The following is a 26,198-nucleotide window of genomic DNA, read 5'->3' on the forward strand; positions in this document are numbered from 1 at the left end:
TTTTCGCGCTCTTGTTCGTGTTCAAAACAACTTTTCGCACATGTGTTAGTGTTGAAAAACCATTTTCCGCACTCGTGCTCGTGTTGATAACCACTTTTCGCGCTCTTGTTCATGTTCAAAACCACTTCCACACTTGTGCTGGCGTTGAAAACAACTTTTCTCACTTTTGCAAGTGTTGCAAAACCACTTTTCATACCTGTGTTGGCATTGAAAACCACTTTTTGCACTTGTGTTGGTGTTGCAAAACCACTTTTCGCACTTGTGCGAGCATTGAAAACGATTTTTTGCACTTGTGCTTGTGTTGCAAAACCACTTTTCGCACTTGTGTTAGTGTTGCAAAACCAATTTCGACACTTGTGTTAGTATTGCTAAACCACTTTCCGCACTTGTGCTGGGGTAGAAAACCACTTTTCGCACTTGTGCTCGTGTTGATAACCACTTTTTGCGCTCTTGTTATTGTTCAAAACCACTTTTAGCACTTCTCTTAGTGGTGCAAAACCACTTTTCGCACTTGAGTTAGTGTTGCAATACCATTTTCTGCACTTGTGCTGGCGTTGAAAACCACTTTTCGCACATGTGTTGGTTTTGCAAAACCACTTTTTGCACTTGTGTTAGCGTTGAAAACCTCTTTTCGCACATGTGTTAGTGTTGAAAAACCATTTTCCGCACACGGTCTGGTGTTGATAACCACTTTTCGCGCTCTTGTTCGTGTTCAAAACAACTTTTCACACATGTCTTAGTGTTGAAAAACCATTTTCCGCACTCGTGCTCGTGTTGATAACCACTTTTCGCGCTCTTGTTCATGTTCAAAACCACTTTCCACACTTGTGCTGGCGTTGAAAACAACTTTTTCTCACATTTGCAAGTGTTGCAAAACCACTTTTCATCCCTGTGTTGGCATTGAAAACCACTTTTTGCACTTGTGTTGGTGTTGCAAAACCACTTTTCGCACTTGTGCGAGCATTGAAAACGACTTTTTGCACTTGTGCTTGTGTTGCAAAACCACTTTCCGCACTTGTGTTGGCGTTGAAAACCACTTTTTGCACTTGTTTTGGTGTTGCAAAACCACTTTTCGCACTTTTGCAAGTGTTGCAAAACCACTTTCTACAATTGTGCTGGCGTTGAAAACCACTTATCGCAATTGTGTGAGTGTTGCAAAACCACTTTTCGCACTTGTGTTAGTGTTGCCATACCATTTTCTGCACTTGTGCTGGCGTTGAAAACCACTTTTCGCATATGTGTTGGTGTTGCAAAACCACTTTTTGCACTTGTGTTAGCATTGAAAACCACTTTTCGCACATGTGTTAGTGTTGAAAAACCATTTTGCACACTCGGGCTGTTGTTGATAACCACTTTTCGCGCTCTTGTTCGTGTTCAAAACAACTTTTCGCACATGTGTTAGTGTTGAAAAACCATTTTCCGCACTCGTGCTCGTGTTGATAACCACTTTTCGCGCTCTTGTTCATGTTCAAAACCACTTCCACACTTGTGCTGGCGTTGAAAACAACTTTTCTCACTTTTGCAAGTGTTGCAAAACCACTTTTCATACCTGTGTTGGCATTGAAAACCACTTTTTGCACTTGTGTTGGTGTTGCAAAACCACTTTTCGCACTTGTGCGAGCATTGAAAACGATTTTTTGCACTTGTGCTTGTGTTGCAAAACCACTTTTCGCACTTGTGTTAGTGTTGCAAAACCAATTTCGACACTTGTGTTAGTATTGCTAAACCACTTTCCGCACTTGTGCTGGGGTAGAAAACCACTTTTCGCACTTGTGCTCGTGTTGATAACCACTTTTTGCGCTCTTGTTATTGTTCAAAACCACTTTTAGCACTTCTCTTAGTGGTGCAAAACCACTTTTCGCACTTGAGTTAGTGTTGCCATACCATTTTCTGCACTTGTGCTGGCGTTGAAAACCACTTTTCGCACATGTGTTGGTTTTGCAAAACCACTTTTTGCACTTGTGTTAGCGTTGAAAACCTCTTTTCGCACATGTGTTAGTGTTGAAAAACCATTTTCCGCACACGGTCTGGTGTTGATAACCACTTTTCGCGCTCTTGTTCGTGTTCAAAACAACTTTTCACACATGTCTTAGTGTTGAAAAACCATTTTCCGCACTCGTGCTCGTGTTGATAACCACTTTTCGCGCTCTTGTTCATGTTCAAAACCACTTTCCACACTTGTGCTGGCGTTGAAAACAACTTTTTCTCACATTTGCAAGTGTTGCAAAACCACTTTTCATCCCTGTGTTGGCATTGAAAACCACTTTTTGCACTTGTGTTGGTGTTGCAAAACCACTTTTCGCACTTGTGCGAGCATTGAAAACGACTTTTTGCACTTGTGCTTGTGTTGCAAAACCACTTTTTGCACTTGTGTTGGCGTTGAAAACCACTTTTTGCACTTGTTTTGGTGTTGCAAAACCACTTTTCGCACTTGTGCTAGCATTGAAAGCGACTTTTTGCACTTCTGCTTGTGTTGCAAAACCACTTTTTGCACTTGTGTTAGCGTTGCAAAACCACTTTTCCCACCTGTGTTGGTGTTACTAATCCACTTTCCACACCTGCGCTCGTGTTGCAAATCCACTTTTCACACTTGTGTTGGCGTTGAAAACCAATTTTCGCACTTGTGTTAGTGTTGCCATACCATTTTCTGCACTTGTGCTGGCGTTGCAAAGCAACTCTTCGCACTTGTGTTGGAGATGCAAAACCTCTTTCCGCACCTGTGCTGGCATTGAAAACCACTTTTCGCACTTGTGTTAGTGTTGCAAAACCAATTTCGACACTTGGGTTAGTATTGCTAAACCAATTTCCACACTTGTGCTGGCATTGAAAACCACTTATCGCACTTGTGTTAGTGTTACAAAACCACTTTTCGCACTTGTGTTGGTATTGACAAACCACTTTTCACACTTGTGTTGGTGTTGTAGAATCACTTTCTGCACCTGCGCTCGTGTTGCAAAGCAACTCTTCGCACTTGTGCTGGCGTTGAAAGCCACTTTTCGCACTTTTGCAAGTGTTGCAAAACCACTTTCCACAATTGTGCTGGCATTGAAAACCACTTATCGCACTTGTGTTAGTGTTGCAAAACCACTTTTCGCACTTGTGTTGGTATTGATAAACCACTTTTCACACTTGTGTTGGTGTTGTAAAATCACTTTCTGCACCTGCGCTCGTGTTGCAAAGCAACTCTTCGCACTTGTGTTGGAGATGCAAAACCTCTTTCCGCACCTGTGCTGGCATTGAAAACCACTTTTCGCACTTGTGTTAGTGTTGCAAAACCAATTTCGACACTTGGGTTAGTATTGCTAAACCACTTTCCACACTTGTGCTGGCGTTGAAAACAACTTTTCGCACTTTTGCAAGTGTTGCAAAACCACTTTTCACACCTGTGTTGGCATTGAAAACCACTTTTTGCACTTGTGTTGGTGATGCAAAACGACTTTCGCACTTGTGCTAGCATTGAAAACGACTTTTTGCACTTGTGCTTGTGTTGCAAAACCACTTTTCGCACTTGTGTTCGCGTTCAAAACCACTTTTAGCACATGTGTTAGTGTTGAAAAACCATTTTCCGCACTCGGGCTGGTTTTGATAACCACTTTTCGCGCTCTTGTTCGTGTTCAAAACAACATTTCGCACATGTGTTAGTGTTGAAAAACCATTTTCCGCACTCGTGCTCGTGTTGATAACCACTTTTCGCGCTCTTGTTCGTGTTCAAAACCTTTTTCCGCACCCGTGCTGGCATTGAAAACCACTTTTCGCACTTGTGTTAGTGTTGCAAAACCAATTTCGACACTTGTGTTAGTATTGCTAAACCACTTTCCGCACTTGTGCTGGGGGTAGAAAACCACTTTTCGCAATTGTGCTCGTGTTGAAAAACACTTTTTGCACTCCTGTTAGTGTTGCAAATCCACTTTTCGCACTGTGTTAGTGTTGCAAAACCACTTTTCGCACTTGTGTGAGTGTTGCAAAACCATTTTCCGCACTCGTGCTGGTGTTGATAACCACTTTTTGCGCTCTTGTTATTGTTCAAAACCACTTTTAGCACTTCTCTCAGTGTTGCAAAACCACTTTTCGCACTTGTGTTAGTGTTGCCATGCCATTTTCTGCACTTGTGCTGGAGTTGAAAACCACTTTTTGCACATGTGTTGGTGTTGCAAAACCACTTTTTGCACTTGTGTTAGCGTTGAAAACCACTTTTCGCACATGTGTTAGTGTTGAAAAACCATTTTCCGCACTCGGGCTGGTGTTGATAACCACTTTTCGCGCTCTTGTTCGTGTTCAAAACCACTTTTCGCACTTGTGTTAGTGTTGAAAAACCATTTTCCGCACTCGTGCTCGTGTTGATAACCACTTTTCGCGCTCTTGTTCACGTTCAAAACCACTTTCCACACTTGTGCTGGCGTTGAAAACAACTTTTCTCACTTTTGCAAGTGTTGCAAAACCACTTTTCATACCTGTGTTGGCATTGAAAACCACTTTTTGCACTTGTGTTGGTGTTGCAAAACCACTTTTCGCACTTGTTTTGGCGTTGAAAACCACTTTTTGCACTTGTTTTGGTGTTGCAAAACCACTTTTCGCACTTGTGCTAGCATTGAAAGCGACTTTTTGCACTTGTGCTTGTGTTGCAAAACCACTTTTTGCACTTGTGTTAGCGTTGCAAAACCACTTTTCCCACTTGTGTTGGCATTGAAAACCACTTTTCGCACTTTTGCAAGTGTTGCAAAACCACTTTCTACAATTGTGCTGGCGTTGAAAACCACTTATCGCAATTGTGTGAGTGTTGCAAAACCACTTTTCGCACTTGTGTTAGTGTTGCCATACCATTTTCTGCACTTGTGCTGGCGTTGAAAACCACTTTTCGCATATGTGTTGGTGTTGCAAAACCACTTTTTGCACTTGTGTTAGCATTGAAAACCACTTTTCGCACATGTGTTAGTGTTGAAAAACCATTTTGCACACTCGGGCTGTTGTTGATAACCACTTTTCGCGCTCTTGTTCGTGTTCAAAACAACTTTTCGCACATGTGTTAGTGTTGAAAAACCATTATCCGCACTCGTGCTCGTGTTGATAACCACTTTTCGCGCTCTTGTTCATGTTCAAAACCACTTCCACACTTGTGCTGGCGTTGAAAACAACTTTTCTCACTTTTGCAAGTGTTGCAAAACCACTTTTCATACCTGTGTTGGCATTGAAAACCACTTTTTGCACTTGTGTTGGTGTTGCAAAACCACTTTTCGCACTTGTGCGAGCATTGAAAACGATTTTTTGCACTTGTGCTTGTGTTGCAAAACCACTTTTCGCACTTGTGTTAGTGTTGCAAAACCAATTTCGACACTTGTGTTAGTATTGCTAAACCACTTTCCGCACTTGTGCTGGGGTAGAAAACCACTTTTCGCACTTGTGCTCGTGTTGATAACCACTTTTTGCGCTCTTGTTATTGTTCAAAACCACTTTTAGCACTTCTCTTAGTGGTGCAAAACCACTTTTCGCACTTGAGTTAGTGTTGCCATACCATTTTCTGCACTTGTGCTGGCGTTGAAAACCACTTTTCGCACATGTGTTGGTTTTGCAAAACCACTTTTTGCACTTGTGTTAGCGTTGAAAACCTCTTTTCGCACATGTGTTAGTGTTGAAAAACCATTTTCCGCACACGGTCTGGTGTTGATAACCACTTTTCGCGCTCTTGTTCGTGTTCAAAACAACTTTTCACACATGTCTTAGTGTTGAAAAACCATTTTCCGCACTCGTGCTCGTGTTGATAACCACTTTTCGCGCTCTTGTTCATGTTCAAAACCACTTTCCACACTTGTGCTGGCGTTGAAAACAACTTTTTCTCACATTTGCAAGTGTTGCAAAACCACTTTTCATCCCTGTGTTGGCATTGAAAACCACTTTTTGCACTTGTGTTGGTGTTGCAAAACCACTTTTCGCACTTGTGCGAGCATTGAAAACGACTTTTTGCACTTGTGCTTGTGTTGCAAAACCACTTTTCGCACTTGTGTTGGCGTTGAAAACCACTTTTTGCACTTGTTTTGGTGTTGCAAAACCACTTTTCGCACTTGTGCTAGCATTGAAAGCGACTTTTTGCACTTCTGCTTGTGTTGCAAAACCACTTTTTGCACTTGTGTTAGCGTTGCAAAACCACTTTTCCCACCTGTGTTGGTGTTACTAATCCACTTTCCACACCTGCGCTCGTGTTGCAAATCCACTTTTCACACTTGTGTTGGCGTTGAAAACCAATTTTCGCACTTGTGTTAGTGTTGCCATACCATTTTCTGCACTTGTGCTGGCGTTGCAAAGCAACTCTTCGCACTTGTGTTGGAGATGCAAAACCTCTTTCCGCACCTGTGCTGGCATTGAAAACCACTTTTCGCACTTGTGTTAGTGTTGCAAAACCAATTTCGACACTTGGGTTAGTATTGCTAAACCACTTTCCACACTTGTGCTGGCATTGAAAACCACTTATCGCACTTGTGTTAGTGTTACAAAACCACTTTTCGCACTTGTGTTGGTATTGACAAACCACTTTTCACACTTGTGTTGGTGTTGTAGAATCACTTTCTGCACCTGCGCTCGTGTTGCAAAGCAACTCTTCGCACTTGTGTTGGAGATGCAAAACCTCTTTCCGCACCTGTGCTGGCATTGAAAACCACTTTTCGCACTTGTCTTAGTGTTGCAAAACCAATTTCGACACTTGTGTTAGTACTGCTAAACCACTTTCCACACTTGTGCTGGCGTTGAAAACAACTTTTCACACTTTTGCAAGTGTTGCAAAACCACTTTTCATACCTGTGTTGGCATTGAAAACCACTTTTTGCACTTGTGTTGGTGTTGCAAAACCACTTTTCGCACCTTGTGCGAGCATTGAAAACGATTTTTTGCACTTGTGCTTGTGTTGCAAAAGCACTTTTCGCACTTGTGTTGGTGTTGAAAACCACTTTTTGCACTTGTTTTGGTGTTGCAAAACCACTTTTCGCACTTGTGCTAGCATTGAAAGTGACTTTTTGCACTTGTGCTTGTGTTGCAAAACCACTTTTTGAACTTGTGTTAGCGTTACAAAACCACTTTTCCCAATTGTGTTGATGTTACTAATCCACTTTCCACACCTGCGCTCGTTTTGCAAATCCACTTTTCACACTTGTGTTGGCATTGAAAACCACTTTTTGCACTTGTTTTGGTGTTGCAAAACCATTTTTCGCACTTGTGCTAACATTGAAAGTGACTTTTTGCACTTGTGCTTGTGTTGCAAAACCACTTTTCGCACTTGTGTTAGTGTTGCAAAACCAATTTCGACACTTGTGTTAGTATTGCTAAACCACTTTCCGCACTTGTGCTGGGGTAAAAAAAAACACTTTTCGCACTTGTGCTCGTGTTGATAACCACTTTTTGCGCTCTTGTTATTGTTCAAAACCACTTTTAGCACTTCTCTTAGTGGTGCAAAACCACTTTTTGCACTTGTGTTAATGTTGCCATACCATTTTCTGCACTTGTGCTGGCGTTGAAAACCACTTTTCGCACATGTGTTGGTGTTGCAAAACCACTTTTTGCACTTGTGTTAGCATTGAAAACCACTTTTCGCACATGTGTTAGTGTTGAAAAACCATTTTCCGCACTCGTGCTCGTGTTGATAACCACTTTTCGCGCTCTTGTTCATGTTCAAAACCACTTTCCACACTTGTGCTGGCGTTGAAAACAACTTTTTCTCACATTTGCAAGTGTTGCAAAACCACTTTTCATACCTGTGTTGGCATTGAAAACCACTTTTTGCACTTGTGTTGGTGTTGCAAAACCACTTTTCGCACTTGTGCGAGCATTGAAAACGACTTTTTGCACTTGTGCTTGTGTTGCAAAACCACTTTTCGCACTTGTGTTGGCGTGAAAACCACTTTTTGCACTTGTTTTGGTGTTGCAAAACCACTTTTCGCACTTGTGCTAGCATTGAAAGCGACTTTTTGCACTTGTGCTTGTGTTGCAAAACCACTTTTTGCACTTGTGTTAGCGTTGCAAAACCACTTTTCCCACCTGTGTTGGTGTTACTAATCCACTTTCCACACCTGCGCTCGTGTTGCAAATCCACTTTTCACACTTGTGTTGGCGTTGAAAACCAATTTTCGCACTTGTGTTAGTGTTGCCATACCATTTTCTGCACTTGTGCTGGCGTTGAAAACCACTTTTCGCACATGTGTTGGTGTTGCAAAACCACTTTTTGCACTTGTGTTAGCGTTGAAAACCACTTTTCGCACATGTGTTAGTGTTGAAAAACCATTTTGCACACTCGGGCTGGTGTTGATAACCACTTTTCGCGCTCTTGTTCGTGTTCAAAACAACTTTTCGCACATGTGTTAGTGTTGAAAAACCATTTTCCGCACTCGTGCTCGTGTTGATAACCACTTTTCGCGCTCTTGTTCATGTTCAAAACCACTTCCACACTTGTGCTGGCGTTGAAAACAACTTTTCTCACTTTTGCAAGTGTTGCAAAACCACTTTTCATACCGGTGTTGGCATTGAAAACCACTTTTTGAACTTGTGCTTGTGTTGCAAAACCACTTTTCGCACTTGTGTTGGCGTTGAAAACCACTTTTTGCACTTGTGCTTGTGTTGCAAAACCACTTTTTGCACTTGTGTTAGCGTTGCAAAACCACTTTTCCCACTTGTGTTGGTGCTAATAATCCACTTTCCACACCTGCGCTCGTGTTGCAAATCCACTTTTCACACTTGTGCTGGCGTTGAAAGCCACTTTTCGCACTTTTGCAAGTGTTGCAAAACCACTTTCCACAATTGTGCTGGCATTGAAAACCACTTATCGCACTTGTGTTGGTGTTGTAAAATCACTTTCTGCACCTGCGCTCGTGTTGCAAAGCAACTCTTCGCACTTGTGTTGGAGATGCAAAACCTCTTTCCGCACCTGTGCTGGCATTGAAAACCACTTTTCGCACTTGTGTTAGTGTTGCAAAACCAATTTCGACACTTGGGTTAGTATTGCGAAACCACTTTCCACACTTGTGCTGGCGTTGAAAACAACTTTTCGCACTTTTGCAAGTGTTGCAAAACCACTTTTCACACCTGTGTTGGCATTGAAAACCACTTTTTGCACTTGTGTTGGTGATGCAAAACGACTTTCGCACTTGTGCTAGCATTGAAAACGACTTTTTGCACTTGTGCTTGTGTTGCAAAACCACTTTTCGCACTTGTGTTCGCGTTCAAAACCACTTTTAGCACATGTGTTAGTGTTGAAAAACCATTTTCCGCACTCGGGCTGGTTTTGATAACCACTTTTCGCGCTCTTGTTCGTGTTCAAAACAACATTTCGCACATGTGTTAGTGTTCAAAACCACTTTTAGCACTTCTCTTAGTGGTGCAAAACCACTTTTCGCACTTGAGTTAGTGTTGCCATACCATTTTCTGCACTTGTGCTGGCGTTGAAAACCACTTTTCGCACATGTGTTGGTTTTGCAAAACCACTTTTTGCACTTGTGTTAGCGTTGAAAACCTCTTTTCGCACATGTGTTAGTGTTGAAAAACCATTTTCCGCACACGGTCTGGTGTTGATAACCACTTTTCGCGCTCTTGTTCGTGTTCAAAACAACTTTTCACACATGTCTTAGTGTTGAAAAACCATTTTCCGCACTCGTGCTCGTGTTGATAACCACTTTTCGCGCTCTTGTTCATGTTCAAAACCACTTTCCACACTTGTGCTGGCGTTGAAAACAACTTTTTCTCACATTTGCAAGTGTTGCAAAACCACTTTTCATCCCTGTGTTGGCATTGAAAACCACTTTTTGCACTTGTGTTGGTGTTGCAAAACCACTTTTCGCACTTGTGCGAGCATTGAAAACGACTTTTTGCACTTGTGCTTGTGTTGCAAAACCACTTTTCGCACTTGTGTTGGCGTTGAAAACCACTTTTTGCACTTGTTTTGGTGTTGCAAAACCACTTTTCGCACTTGTGCTAGCATTGAAAGCGACTTTTTGCACTTCTGCTTGTGTTGCAAAACCACTTTTTGCACTTGTGTTAGCGTTGCAAAACCACTTTTCCCACCTGTGTTGGTGTTACTAATCCACTTTCCACACCTGCGCTCGTGTTGCAAATCCACTTTTCACACTTGTGTTGGCGTTGAAAACCAATTTTCGCACTTGTGTTAGTGTTGCCATACCATTTTCTGCACTTGTGCTGGCGTTGCAAAGCAACTCTTCGCACTTGTGTTGGAGATGCAAAACCTCTTTCCGCACCTGTGCTGGCATTGAAAACCACTTTTCGCACTTGTGTTAGTGTTGCAAAACCAATTTCGACACTTGGGTTAGTATTGCTAAACCACTTTCCACACTTGTGCTGGCATTGAAAACCACTTATCGCACTTGTGTTAGTGTTACAAAACCACTTTTCGCACTTGTGTTGGTATTGACAAACCACTTTTCACACTTGTGTTGGTGTTGTAGAATCACTTTCTGCACCTGCGCTCGTGTTGCAAAGCAACTCTTCGCACTTGTGCTGGCGTTGAAAGCCACTTTTCGCACTTTTGCAAGTGTTGCAAAACCACTTTCCACAATTGTGCTGGCATTGAAAACCACTTATCGCACTTGTGTTAGTGTTGCAAAACCACTTTTCGCACTTGTGTTGGTATTGATAAACCACTTTTCACACTTGTGTTGGTGTTGTAAAATCACTTTCTGCACCTGCGCTCGTGTTGCAAAGCAACTCTTCGCACTTGTGTTGGAGATGCAAAACCTCTTTCCGCACCTGTGCTGGCATTGAAAACCACTTTTCGTACTTGTGTTAGTGTTGCAAAACCAATTTCGACACTTGGGTTAGTATTGCTAAACCACTTTCCACACTTGTGCTGGCGTTGAAAACAACTTTTCGCACTTTTGCAAGTGTTGCAAAACCACTTTTCACACCTGTGTTGGCATTGAAAACCACTTTTTGCACTTGTGTTGGTGATGCAAAACGACTTTCGCACTTGTGCTAGCATTGAAAACGACTTTTTGCACTTGTGCTTGTGTTGCAAAACCACTTTTCGCACTTGTGTTCGCGTTCAAAACCACTTTTAGCACATGTGTTAGTGTTGAAAAACCATTTTCCGCACTCGGGCTGGTTTTGATAACCACTTTTCGCGCTCTTGTTCGTGTTCAAAACAACATTTCGCACATGTGTTAGTGTTGAAAAACCATTTTCCGCACTCGTGCTCGTGTTGATAACCACTTTTCGCGCTCTTGTTCGTGTTCAAAACCTTTTTCCGCACCCGTGCTGGCATTGAAAACCACTTTTCGCACTTGTGTTAGTGTTGCAAAACCAATTTCGACACTTGTGTTAGTATTGCTAAACCACTTTCCGCACTTGTGCTGGGGGTAGAAAACCACTTTTCGCAATTGTGCTCGTGTTGAAAAACACTTTTTGCACTCCTGTTAGTGTTGCAAATCCACTTTTCGCACTGTGTTAGTGTTGCAAAACCACTTTTCGCACTTGTGTGAGTGTTGCAAAACCATTTTCCGCACTCGTGCTGGTGTTGATAACCACTTTTTGCGCTCTTGTTATTGTTCAAAACCACTTTTAGCACTTCTCTCAGTGTTGCAAAACCACTTTTCGCACTTGTGTTAGTGTTGCCATGCCATTTTCTGCACTTGTGCTGGAGTTGAAAACCACTTTTTGCACATGTGTTGGTGTTGCAAAACCACTTTTTGCACTTGTGTTAGCGTTGAAAAACACTTTTCGCACATGTGTTAGTGTTGAAAAACCATTTTCCGCACTCGGGCTGGTGTTGATAACCACTTTTCGCGCTCTTGTTCGTGTTCAAAACCACTTTTCGCACTTGTGTTAGTGTTGAAAAACCATTTTCCGCACTCGTGCTCGTGTTGATAACCACTTTTCGCGCTCTTGTTCACGTTCAAAACCACTTTCCACACTTGTGCTGGCGTTGAAAACAACTTTTCTCACTTTTACAAGTGTTGCAAAACCACTTTTCATACCTGTGTTGGCATTGAAAACCACTTTTTGCACTTGTGTTGGTGTTGCAAAACCACTTTTCGCACTTGTTTTGGCGTTGAAAACCACTTTTTGCACTTGTTTTGGTGTTGCAAAACCACTTTTCGCACTTGTGCTAGCATTGAAAGCGACTTTTTGCACTTGTGCTTGTGTTGCAAAACCACTTTTTGCACTTGTGTTAGCGTTGCAAAACCACTTTTCCTACTTGTGTTGGCATTGAAAACCACTTTTCGCACTTTTGCAAGTGTTGCAAAACCACTTTCTACAATTGTGCTGGCGTTGAAAACCACTTATCGCAATTGTGTGAGTGTTGCAAAACCACTTTTCGCACTTGTGTTAGTGTTGCCATACCATTTTCTGCACTTGTGCTGGCGTTGAAAACCACTTTTCGCATATGTGTTGGTGTTGCAAAACCACTTTTTGCACTTGTGTTAGCATTGAAAACCACTTTTCGCACATGTGTTAGTGTTGAAAAACCATTTTGCACACTCGGGCTGTTGTTGATAACCACTTTTCGCGCTCTTGTTCGTGTTCAAAACAACTTTTCGCACATGTGTTAGTGTTGAAAAACCATTATCCGCACTCGTGCTCGTGTTGATAACCACTTTTCGCGCTCTTGTTCATGTTCAAAACCACTTCCACACTTGTGCTGGCGTTGAAAACAACTTTTCTCACTTTTGCAAGTGTTGCAAAACCACTTTTCATACCTGTGTTGGCATTGAAAACCACTTTTTGCACTTGTGTTGGTGTTGCAAAACCACTTTTCGCACTTGTGCGAGCATTGAAAACGATTTTTTGCACTTGTGCTTGTGTTGCAAAACCACTTTTCGCACTTGTGTTAGTGTTGCAAAACCAATTTCGACACTTGTGTTAGTATTGCTAAACCACTTTCCGCACTTGTGCTGGGGTAGAAAACCACTTTTCGCACTTGTGCTCGTGTTGATAACCACTTTTTGCGCTCTTGTTATTGTTCAAAACCACTTTTAGCACTTCTCTTAGTGGTGCAAAACCACTTTTCGCACTTGAGTTAGTGTTGCCATACCATTTTCTGCACTTGTGCTGGCGTTGAAAACCACTTTTCGCACATGTGTTGGTTTTGCAAAACCACTTTTTGCACTTGTGTTAGCGTTGAAAACCTCTTTTCGCACATGTGTTAGTGTTGAAAAACCATTTTCCGCACACGGTCTGGTGTTGATAACCACTTTTCGCGCTCTTGTTCGTGTTCAAAACAACTTTTCACACATGTCTTAGTGTTGAAAAACCATTTTCCGCACTCGTGCTCGTGTTGATAACCACTTTTCGCGCTCTTGTTCATGTTCAAAACCACTTTCCACACTTGTGCTGGCGTTGAAAACAACTTTTTCTCACATTTGCAAGTGTTGCAAAACCACTTTTCATCCCTGTGTTGGCATTGAAAACCACTTTTTGCACTTGTGTTGGTGTTGCAAAACCACTTTTCGCACTTGTGCGAGCATTGAAAACGACTTTTTGCACTTGTGCTTGTGTTGCAAAACCACTTTTCGCACTTGTGTTGGCGTTGAAAACCACTTTTTGCACTTGTTTTGGTGTTGCAAAACCACTTTTCGCACTTGTGCTAGCATTGAAAGCGACTTTTTGCACTTCTGCTTGTGTTGCAAAACCACTTTTTGCACTTGTGTTAGCGTTGCAAAACCACTTTTCCCACCTGTGTTGGTGTTACTAATCCACTTTCCACACCTGCGCTCGTGTTGCAAATCCACTTTTCACACTTGTGTTGGCGTTGAAAACCAATTTTCGCACTTGTGTTAGTGTTGCCATACCATTTTCTGCACTTGTGCTGGCGTTGCAAAGCAACTCTTCGCACTTGTGTTGGAGATGCAAAACCTCTTTCCGCACCTGTGCTGGCATTGAAAACCACTTTTCGCACTTGTGTTAGTGTTGCAAAACCAATTTCGACACTTGGGTTAGTATTGCTAAACCACTTTCCACACTTGTGCTGGCATTGAAAACCACTTATCGCACTTGTGTTAGTGTTACAAAACCACTTTTCGCACTTGTGTTGGTATTGACAAACCACTTTTCACACTTGTGTTGGTGTTGTAGAATCACTTTCTGCACCTGCGCTCGTGTTGCAAAGCAACTCTTCGCACTTGTGTTGGAGATGCAAAACCTCTTTCCGCACCTGTGCTGGCATTGAAAACCACTTTTCGCACTTGTCTTAGTGTTGCAAAACCAATTTCGACACTTGTGTTAGTACTGCTAAACCACTTTCCACACTTGTGCTGGCGTTGAAAACAACTTTTCACACTTTTGCAAGTGTTGCAAAACCACTTTTCATACCTGTGTTGGCATTGAAAACCACTTTTTGCACTTGTGTTGGTGTTGCAAAACCACTTTTCGCACCTTGTGCGAGCATTGAAAACGATTTTTTGCACTTGTGCTTGTGTTGCAAAAGCACTTTTCGCACTTGTGTTGGTGTTGAAAACCACTTTTTGCACTTGTTTTGGTGTTGCAAAACCACTTTTCGCACTTGTGCTAGCATTGAAAGTGACTTTTTGCACTTGTGCTTGTGTTGCAAAACCACTTTTTGAACTTGTGTTAGCGTTACAAAACCACTTTTCCCAATTGTGTTGATGTTACTAATCCACTTTCCACACCTGCGCTCGTTTTGCAAATCCACTTTTCACACTTGTGTTGGCATTGAAAACCACTTTTTGCACTTGTTTTGGTGTTGCAAAACCATTTTTCGCACTTGTGCTAACATTGAAAGTGACTTTTTGCACTTGTGCTTGTGTTGCAAAACCACTTTTCGCACTTGTGTTAGTGTTGCAAAACCAATTTCGACACTTGTGTTAGTATTGCTAAACCACTTTCCGCACTTGTGCTGGGGTAAAAAAAAACACTTTTCGCACTTGTGCTCGTGTTGATAACCACTTTTTGCGCTCTTGTTATTGTTCAAAACCACTTTTAGCACTTCTCTTAGTGGTGCAAAACCACTTTTTGCACTTGTGTTAATGTTGCCATACCATTTTCTGCACTTGTGCTGGCGTTGAAAACCACTTTTCGCACATGTGTTGGTGTTGCAAAACCACTTTTTGCACTTGTGTTAGCATTGAAAACCACTTTTCGCACATGTGTTAGTGTTGAAAAACCATTTTCCGCACTCGTGCTCGTGTTGATAACCACTTTTCGTGCTCTTGTTCATGTTCAAAACCACTTTCCACACTTGTGCTGGCGTTGAAAACAACTTTTTCTCACATTTGCAAGTGTTGCAAAACCACTTTTCATACCTGTGTTGGCATTGAAAACCACTTTTTGCACTTGTGTTGGTGTTGCAAAACCACTTTTCGCACTTGTGCGAGCATTGAAAACGACTTTTTGCACTTGTGCTTGTGTTGCAAAACCACTTTTCGCACTTGTGTTGGCGTGAAAACCACTTTTTGCACTTGTTTTGGTGTTGCAAAACCACTTTTCGCACTTGTGCTAGCATTGAAAGCGACTTTTTGCACTTGTGCTTGTGTTGCAAAACCACTTTTTGCACTTGTGTTAGCGTTGCAAAACCACTTTTCCCACCTGTGTTGGTGTTACTAATCCACTTTCCACACCTGCGCTCGTGTTGCAAATCCACTTTTCACACTTGTGTTGGCGTTGAAAACCAATTTTCGCACTTGTGTTAGTGTTGCCATACCATTTTCTGCACTTGTGCTGGCGTTGAAAACCACTTTTCGCACATGTGTTGGTGTTGCAAAACCACTTTTTGCACTTGTGTTAGCGTTGAAAACCACTTTTCGCACATGTGTTAGTGTTGAAAAACCATTTTGCACACTCGGGCTGGTGTTGATAACCACTTTTCGCGCTCTTGTTCGTGTTCAAAACAACTTTTCGCACATGTGTTAGTGTTGAAAAACCATTTTCCGCACTCGTGCTCGTGTTGATAACCACTTTTCGCGCTCTTGTTCATGTTCAAAACCACTTCCACACTTGTGCTGGCGTTGAAAACAACTTTTCTCACTTTTGCAAGTGTTGCAAAACCACTTTTCACACTTGTGTTGGTGTTGTAAAACCACTTTTCACACTTGTGTTGGCGTTGAAAACCACTTTTTGCACTTGTGCTTGTGTTGCAAAACCACTTTTTGCACTTGTGTTAGCGTTGCAAAACCACTTTTCCCACTTGTGTTGGTGCTAATAATCCACTTTCCACACCTGCGCTCGTGTTGCAAATCCACTTTTCACACTTGTGCTGGCGTTGAAAGCCACTTTTCGCACTTTTGCAAGTGTTGCAAAACCACTTTCCACAATTGTGCTGGCATTGAAAACCACTTATCGCACTTGTGTTGGTGTTGTAAAATCACTTTCTGCACCTGCGCTCGTGTTGCAAAGCAACTCTTCGCACTTGTGTTGGAGATGCAAAACCTCTTTCCGCACCTGTGCTGGCATTGAAAACCACTTTTCGCACTTGTGTTAGTGTTGCAAAACCAATTTCGACACTTGGGTTAGTATTGCGAAACCACTTTCCACACTTGTGCTGGCGTTGAAAACAACTTTTCGCACTTTTGCAAGTGTTGCAAAACCACTTTTCACACCTGTGTTGGCATTGAAAACCACTTTTTGCACTTGTGTTGGTGATGCAAAACGACTTTCGCACTTGTGCTAGCATTGAAAACGACTTTTTGCACTTGTGCTTGTGTTGCAAAACCACTTTTCGCACTTGTGTTCGCGTTCAAAACCACTTTTAGCACATGTGTTAGTGTTGAAAAACCATTTTCCGCACTCGGGCTGGTTTTGATAACCACTTTTCGCGCTCTTGTTCGTGTTCAAAACAACATTTCGCACATGTGTTAGTGTTGAAAAACCATTTTCCGCACTCGTGCTCGTGTTGATAACCACTTTTCGCGCTCTTGTTCGTGTTCAAAACCTCTTTCCGCACCCGTGCTGGCATTGAAAACCACTTTTCGCACTTGTGTTAGTGTTGCAAAACCAATTTCGACACTTGTGTTAGTATTGCTAAACCACTTTCCGCACTTGTGCTGGGGTAGAAAACCACTTTTCGCAATTGTGCTCGTGTTGAAAAACACTTTTTGCACTCCTGTTAGTGTTGCAAATCCACTTTTCGCACTGTGTTAGTGTTGCAAAACCACTTTTCGCACTTGTGTGAGTGTTGCAAAACCATTTTCTGCACTCGTGCTGGTGTTGATAACCACTTTTTGCGCTCTTGTTATTGTTCAAAACCACTTTTAGCACTTCTCTCAGTGTTGCAAAACCACTTTTCGCACTTGTGTTAGTGTTGCCATGCCATTTTCTGCACTTGTGGCTGGAGTTGAAAACCACTTTTTGCACATGTGTTGGTGTTGCAAAACCACTTTTTGCACTTGTGTTAGCGTTGAAAACCACTTTTCGCACATGTGTTAGTGTTGAAAAACCATTTTCCGCACTCGGGCTGGTGTTGATAACCACTTTTCGCGCTCTTGTTCGTGTTCAAAACCACTTTTCGCACTTGTGTTAGTGTTGAAAAACCATTTTCCGCACTCGTGCTCGTGTTGATAACCACTTTTCGCGCTCTTGTTCACGTTCAAAACCACTTTCCACACTTGTGCTGGCGTTGAAAACAACTTTTCTCACTTTTGCAAGTGTTGCAAAACCACTTTTCATACCTGTGTTGGCATTGAAAACCACTTTTTGCACTTGTGTTGGTGTTGCAAAACCACTTTTCGCACTTGTGCTAGCATTGAAAGCGACTTTTTGCACTTGTGCTTGTGTTGCAAAACCACTTTTTGCACTTGTGTTAGCGTTGCAAAACCACTTTTCCCACTTGTGTTGGCATTGAAAACCACTTTTCGCACTTTTGCAAGTGTTGCAAAACCACTTTCTACAATTGTGCTGGCGTTGAAAACCACTTATCGCAATTGTGTGAGTGTTGCAAAACCACTTTTCGCACTTGTGTTAGTGTTGCCACACCATTTTCTGCACTTGTGCTGGCGTTGAAAACCACTTTTCGCATATGTGTTGGTGTTGCAAAACCACTTTTTGCACTTGTGTTAGCATTGAAAACCACTTTTCGCACATGTGTTAGTGTTGAAAAACCATTTTGCACACTCGGGCTGTTGTTGATAACCACTTTTCGCGCTCTTGTTCGTGTTCAAAACAACTTTTCGCACATGTGTTAGTGTTGAAAAACCATTTTCCGCACTCGTGCTCGTGTTGATAACCACTTTTCGCGCTCTTGTTCATGTTCAAAACCATTTCCACACTTGTGCTGGCGTTGAAAACAACTTTTCTCACTTTTGCAAGTGTTGCAAAACCACTTTTCATACCTGTGTTGGCATTGAAAACCACTTTTTGCACTTGTGTTGGTGTTGCAAAACCACTTTTCGCACTTGTGCGAGCATTGAAAACGATTTTTTGCACTTGTGCTTGTGTTGCAAAACCACTTTTCGCACTTGTGTTAGTGTTGCAAAACCAATTTCGACACTTGTGTTAGTATTGCTAAACCACTTTCCGCACTTGTGCTGGGGTAGAAAACCACTTTTCGCACTTGTGCTCGTGTTGATAACCACTTTTTGCGCTCTTGTTATTGTTCAAAACCACTTTTAGCACTTCTCTTAGTGGTGCAAAACCACTTTTCGCACTTGAGTTAGTGTTGCCATACCATTTTCTGCACTTGTGCTGGCGTTGAAAACCACTTTTCGCACATGTGTTGGTTTTGCAAAACCACTTTTTGCACTTGTGTTAGCGTTGAAAACCTCTTTTCGCACATGTGTTAGTGTTGAAAAACCATTTTCCGCACACGGTCTGGTGTTGATAACCACTTTTCGCGCTCTTGTTCGTGTTCAAAACAACTTTTCGCACATGTCTTAGTGTTGAAAAACCATTTTCCGCACTCGTGCTCCTGTTGATAACCACTTTTCGCGCTCTTGTTCATGTTCAAAACCACTTCCACACTTGTGCTGGCGTTGAAAACAACTTTTCTCACTTTTGCAAGTGTTGCAAAACCACTTTTCATACCTGTGTTGGCATTGAAAACCACTTTTTGAACTTGTGTTGGTGTTGCAAAACCACTTTTCGCACTTGTGCGAGCATTGAAAACGACTTTCTGCACTTGTGCTTGTGTTGCAAAACCACTTTTCGCACTTGTGTTGGCGTTGAAAACCACTTTTTGCACTTGTGCTTGTGTTGCAAAACCACTTTTTGCACTTGTGTTAGCGTTGCAAAACCACTTTTCCCACTTGTGTTGGTGCTAATAATCCACTTTCCACACCTGCGCTCGTGTTGCAAATCCACTTTTCACACTTGTGCTGGCGTTGAAAACCACTTTTCGCACTTTTGCAAGTGTTGCAAAACCACTTTCCACAATTGTGCTGGCATTGAAAACCACTTTTCGCACTTTTGCAAGTGTTGCAAAACCACTTTTCGCACTTGCGCTGGCATTGAAAGCGACTTTTTGCACTTGTGCTTGTGTTGCAAAACCACTTTTTGCACTTGTGTTAGTGTTGCAAAACCACTTTTCCCACTTGTGTTGGTGCTAATAATCCACTTTCCACACCTGCGCTCGTGTTGCAAATCCACTTTTCACACTTGTGCTGGCGTTGAAAACCACTTTTCGCACTTCTGCAAGTGTTGCAAAACCACTTTCCACAATTGTGCTGGCATTGAAAACCACTTATCGCACTTGTGTTAGTGTTACAAAACCACTTTTCGCACTTGTGTTGGTATTGACAAACCACTTTTCACACTTGTGTTGGTGTTGTAGAATCACTTTCTGCACCTGCGCTCGTGTTGCAAAGCAACTCTTCGCACTTGTGTTGGAGATGCAAAACCTCTTTCCGCACCTGTGCTGGCATTGAAAACCACTTTTCGCACTTGTCTTAGTGTTGCAAAACCAATTTCGACACTTGTGTTAGTACTGCTAAACCACTTTCCACACTTGTGCTGGCGTTGAAAACAACTTTTCACACTTTTGCAAGTGTTGCAAAACCACTTTTCATACCTGTGTTGGCATTGAAAACCACTTTTTGCACTTGTGTTGGTGTTGCAAAACCACTTTTCGCACTTGTGCGAGCATTGAAAACGATTTTTTGCACTTGTGCTTGTGTTGCAAAAGCACTTTTCGCACTTGTGTTGGTGTTGAAAACCACTTTTTGCACTTGTTTTGGTGTTGCAAAACCACTTTTCGCACTTGTGCTAGCATTGAAAGTGACTTTTTGCACTTGTGCTTGTGTTGCAAAACCACTTTTTGAACTTGTGTTGGTGTTGAAAACCACTTTTTGCACTTGTTTTGGTGTTGCAAAACCACTTTTCGCACTTGTGCTAGCATTGAAAGTGACTTTTTGCACTTGTGCTTGTGTTGCAAAACCACTTTTTGAACTTGTGTTGGCATTGAAAACCACTTTTTGCACTTGTTTTGGTGTTGCAAAACCACTTTTCGCACTTGTGCGAGCATTGAAAACGATTTTTTGCACTTGTGCTTGTGTTGCAAAAGCACTTTTCGCACTTGTGTTGGTGTTGAAAACCACTTTTTGCACTTGTTTTGGTGTTGCAAAACCACTTTTCGCACTTGTGCTAGCATTGAAAGTGACTTTTTGCACTTGTGCTTGTGTTGCAAAACCACTTTTTGAACTTGTGTTGGCATTGAAAACCACTTTTCCCAATTGTGTTGATGTTACTAATCCACTTTCCACACCTGCGCTCGTTTTGCAAATCCACTTTTCACACTTGTGTTGGCGTTGAAAACCACTTTTTGCACTTGTTTTGGTGTTGCAAAACCATTTTTCGCACTTGTGCTAACATTGAAAGTGACTTTTTGCACTTGTGCTTGTGTTGCAAAACCACTTTTTGCACTTGTGTTAGTGTTGCAAAACCAATTTCGACACTTGTGTTAGTATTGCTAAACCACTTTCCGCACTTGTGCTGGGGTAAAAAAAACCCACTTTTCGCACTTGTGCTCGTGTTGATAACCACTTTTTGCGCTCTTGTTATTGTTCAAAACCACTTTTAGCACTTCTCTTAGTGGTGCAAAACCACTTTTTGCACTTGTGTTAGTGTTGCCATACCATTTTCTGCACTTGTGCTGGCATTGAAAACCACTTTTCGCACATGTGTTGGTGTTGCAAAACCACTTTTTGCACTTGTGTTAGCATTGAAAACCACTTTTCGCACATGTGTTAGTGTTGAAAAACCATTTTCCGCACTCGTGCTCGTGTTGATAACCACTTTTCGCGCTCTTGTTCATGTTCAAAACCACTTTCCACACTTGTGCTGGCGTTGAAAACAACTTTTTCTCACATTTGCAAGTGTTGCAAAACCACTTTTCATCCCTGTGTTGGCATTGAAAACCACTTTTTGCACTTGTGCTTGTGTTGCAAAACCACTTTTCGCACTTGTGTTGGCGTTGAAAACCACTTTTTGCACTTGTTTTGGTGTTGCAAAACCACTTTTCGCACTTGTGCTAGCATTGAAAGCGACTTTTTGCACTTCTGCTTGTGTTGCAAAACCACTTTTTGCACTTGTGTTAGCGTTGCAAAACCACTTTTCCCACCTGTGTTGGTGTTACTAATCCACTTTCCACACCTGCGCTCGTGTTGCAAATCCACTTTTCACACTTGTGTTGGCGTTGAAAACCAATTTTCGCACTTGTGTTAGTGTTGCCATACCATTTTCTGCACTTGTGCTGGCGTTGAAAACCACTTTTCGCACATGTGTTGGTGTTGCAAAACCACTTTTTGCACTTGTGTTAGCGTTGAAAACCACTTTTCGCACATGTGTTAGTGTTGAAAAACCATTTTGCACACTCGGGCTGGTGTTGATAACCACTTTTCGCGCTCTTGTTCGTGTTCAAAACAACTTTTCGCACATGTGTTAGTGTTGAAAAACCATTTTCCGCACTCGTGCTCGTGTTGATAACCACTTTTCGCGCTCTTGTTCATGTTCAAAACCACTTCCACACTTGTGCTGGCGTTGAAAACAACTTTTCTCACTTTTGCAAGTGTTGCAAAACCACTTTTCATACCTGTGTTGGCATTGAAAAGCACTTTTTGCACTTGTGTTGGTGTTGCAAAACCACTTTTCGCACTTGTGCGAGCATTGAAAACGATTTTTTGCACTTGTGCTTGTGTTGCAAAACCACTTTTCCCACTTGTGTTGGTGCTAATAATCCACTTTCCACACCTGCGCTCGTGTTGCAAATCCACTTTTCACACTTGTGCTGGCGTTGAAAACCACTTATCGCACTTGTGTTAGTGTTTCAAAACCACTTTTCGCACTTGTGTTGGTATTGACAAACCACTTTTCACACTTGTGTTGGTGTTGTAGAATCACTTTCTGCACCTGCGCTCGTGTTGCAAAGCAACTCTTCGCACTTGTGTTGGAGATGCAAAACCTCTTTCCGCACCTGTGCTGGCATTGAAAACCACTTTTCGCACTTGTCTTAGTGTTGCAAAACCAATTTCGACACTTGTGTTAGTACTGCTAAACCACTTTCCACACTTGTGCTGGCGTTGAAAACAACTTTTCACACTTTTGCAAGTGTTGCAAAACCACTTTTCATACCTGTGTTGGCATTGAAAACCACTTTTTGCACTTGTGTTGGTGTTGCAAAACCACTTTTCGCACTTGTGCGAGCATTGAAAACGATTTTTTGCACTGGTGCTTGTGTTGCAAAACCACTTTTCGCACTTGTGTTGGTGTTGAAAACCACTTTTTGCACTTGTTTTGGTGTTGCAAAACCACTTTTCGCACTTGTGCTAACATTGAAAGTGACTTTTTGCACTTGTGCTTGTGTTGCAAAACCACTTTTTGAACTTGTGTTAGCGTTACAAAACCACTTTTCCCAATTGTGTTGATGTTACTAATCCACTTTCCACACCTGCGCTCGTTTTGCAAATCCACTTTTCACACTTGTGTTGGCGTTGAAAACCACTTTTTGCACTTGTTTTGGTGTTGCAAAACCATTTTTCGCACTTGTGCTAACATTGAAAGTGACTTTTTGCACTTGTGCTTGTGTTGCAAAACCACTTTTCGCACTTGTGTTAGTGTTGCAAAACCAATTTCGACACTTGTGTTAGTATTGCTAAACCACTTTCCGCACTTGTGCTGGGGTAAAAAACCACTTTTCGCACTTGTGCTCGTGTTGATAACCACTTTTTGCGCTCTTGTTATTGTTCAAAACCACTTTTAGCACTTCTCTTAGTGGTGCAAAACCACTTTTCGCACTTGTGTTAGTGTTGCCATACCATTTTCCGCACCTGTGCTGGCATTGAAAACCACTTTTCGCACTTGTGTTAGTGTTGCAAAACCAATTTCGACACTTGGGTTAGTATTGCTAAACCACTTTCCACACTTGTGCTGGCGTTGAAAACAACTTTTCGCACTTTTGCAAGTGTTGCAAAACCACTTTTCACACCTGTGTTGGCATTGAAAACCACTTTTTGCACTTGTGTTGGTGATGCAAAACGACTTTCGCACTTGTGCTGGCATTGAAAACGACTTTTTGCACTTGTGCTTGTGTTGCAAAACCACTTTTCGCACTTGTGTTCGCGTTCAAAACCACTTTTAGCACATGTGTTAGTGTTGAAAAACCATTTTCCGCACTCGGGCTGGTGTTGATAACCACTTTTCGCGCTCTTGTTCGTGTTCAAAACAACTTTTCGCACATGTGTTAGTGTTGAAAAACCATTTTCCGCACTCGTGCTCGTGTTGATAACCACTTTTCGCGCTCTTGTTCGTGTTCAAAACCTCTTTTCGCACCCGTGCTGGCATTGAAAACCACTTTTCGCACTTGTGTTAGTGTTGCAAAACCAATTTCGACACTTGTGTTAGTATTGCTAAACCACTTTCCGCACATGTGCTGGGGTAGAAAACCACTTTTCGCAATTGTGCTCGTGTTGAAAAACACTTCTTGCACTCCTGTTAGTGTTGCAAATCCACTTTTCGCACTGTGTTAGTGTTGCAAAACCACTTTTCGCACTTGTGTGAGTGTTGCAAAACCATTTTCCGCACTCGTGCTGGTGTTGATAACCACTTTTTGCGCTCTTGTTATTGTTCAAAACCACTTTTAGCACTTCTCTTAGTGTTGCAAAACCACTTTTCGCACTTGTGTTAGTGTTGCCATGCCATTTTCTGCACTTGTGCTGGAGTTGAAAACCACTTTTTGCACATGTGTTGGTGTTGCAAAACCACTTTTTGCACTTGTGTTAGCGTTGAAAACCACTTTTCGCACATGTGTTAGTGTTGAAAAACCATTTTCCGCACTCGGGCTGGTGTTGATAACCACTTTTCGCGCTCTTGTTCGTGTTCAAAACCACTTTTCGCACTTGTGTTAGTGTTGAAAAACCATTTTCCGCACTCGTGCTCGTGTTGATAACCACTTTTCGCGCTCTTGTTCACGTTCAAAACCACTTTCCACACTTGTGCTGGCGTTGAAAACAACTTTTCTCACTTTTGCAAGTGTTGCAAAACCACTTTTCATACCTGTGTTGGCATTGAAAACCACTTTTTGCACTTGTGTTGGTGTTGCAAAACCACTTTTCGCACTTGTTTTGGCGTTGAAAACCACTTTTTGCACTTGTTTTGGTGTTGCAAAACCACTTTTCGCACTTGTGCTAGCATTGAAAGCGACTTTTTGCACTTGTGCTTGTGTTGCAAAACCACTTTTTGTACTTGTGTTAGCGTTGCAAAACCACTTTTCCCACTTGTGTTGGCATTGAAAACCACTTTTCGCACTTTTGCAAGTGTTGCAAAACCACTTTCTACAATTGTGCTGGCGTTGAAAACCACTTATCACAATTGTGTGAGTGTTGCAAAACCACTTTTCGCACTTGTGTTAGTGTTGCCATACCATTTTCTGCACTTGTGCTGGCGTTGAAAACCACTTTTCGCATATGTGTTGGTGTTGCAAAACCACTTTTTGCACTTGTGTTAGCATTGAAAACCACTTTTCGCACATGTGTTAGTGTTGAAAAACCATTTTGCACACTCGGGCTGTTGTTGATAACCACTTTTCGCGCTCTTGTTCGTGTTCAAAACAACTTTTCGCATATGTGTTAGTGTTGAAAAACCATTTTCCGCACTCGTGCTCGTGTTGATAACCAATTTTCGCGCTCTTGTTCATGTTCAAAACCACTTCCACACTTGTGCTGGCGTTGAAAACAACTTTTCTCACTTTTGCAAGTGTTGCAAAACCACTTTTCATACCTGTGTTGGCATTGAAAACCACTTTTTGCACTTGTGTTGGTGTTGCAAAACCACTTTTCGCACTTGTGCGAGCATTGAAAACGATTTTTTGCACTTGCGCTTGTGTTGCAAAACCACTTTTTGCACTTGTGTTAGTGTTGCCATACCATTTTCTGCACTTGTGCTGGCGTTGAAAACCACTTTTCGCACATGTGTTGGTGTTGCAAAACCACTTTTTGCACTTGTGTTAGCATTGAAAACCACTTTTCGCACATGTGTTAGTGTTGAAAAACCATTTTCCGCACTCGTGCTCGTGTTGATAACCACTTTTCGCGCTCTTGTTCATGTTCAAAACCACTTTCCACACTTGTGCTGGCGTTGAAAACAACTTTTTCTCACATTTGCAAGTGTTGCAAAACCACTTTTCATCCCTGTGTTGGCATTGAAAACCACTTTTTGCACTTGTGTTGGTGTTGCAAAACCACTTTTCGCACTTGTGCGAGCATTGAAAACGACTTTTTGCACTTGTGCTTGTGTTGCAAAACCACTTTTCGCACTTGTGTTGGCGTTGAAAACCACTTTTTGCACTTGTTTTGGTGTTGCAAAACCACTTTTCGCACTTGTGCTAGCATTGAAAGCGACTTTTTGCACTTCTGCTTGTGTTGCAAAACCACTTTTTGCACTTGTGTTAGCGTTGCAAAACCACTTTTCCCACCTGTGTTGGTGTTACTAATCCACTTTCCACACCTGCGCTCGTGTTGCAAATCCACTTTTCACACTTGTGTTGGCGTTGAAAACCAATTTTCGCACTTGTGTTAGTGTTGCCATACCATTTTCTGCACTTGTGCTGGCGTTGAAAACCACTTTTCGCACATGTGTTGGTGTTGCAAAACCACTTTTTGCACTTGTGTTAGCGTTGAAAACCACTTTTCGCACATGTGTTAGTGTTGAAAAACCATTTTGCACACTCGGGCTGGTGTTGATAACCACTTTTCGCGCTCTTGTTCGTGTTCAAAACAACTTTTCGCACATGTGTTAGTGTTGAAAAACCATTTTCCGCACTCGTGCTCGTGTTGATA

The sequence above is a fragment of the Myxine glutinosa genome, chromosome 4 (assembly GCF_964187855.1).
Source record: "Myxine glutinosa chromosome 4, kmMyxGlut1.1, whole genome shotgun sequence".
Taxonomy (NCBI): Eukaryota; Metazoa; Chordata; class Myxini; order Myxiniformes; family Myxinidae; genus Myxine; species Myxine glutinosa.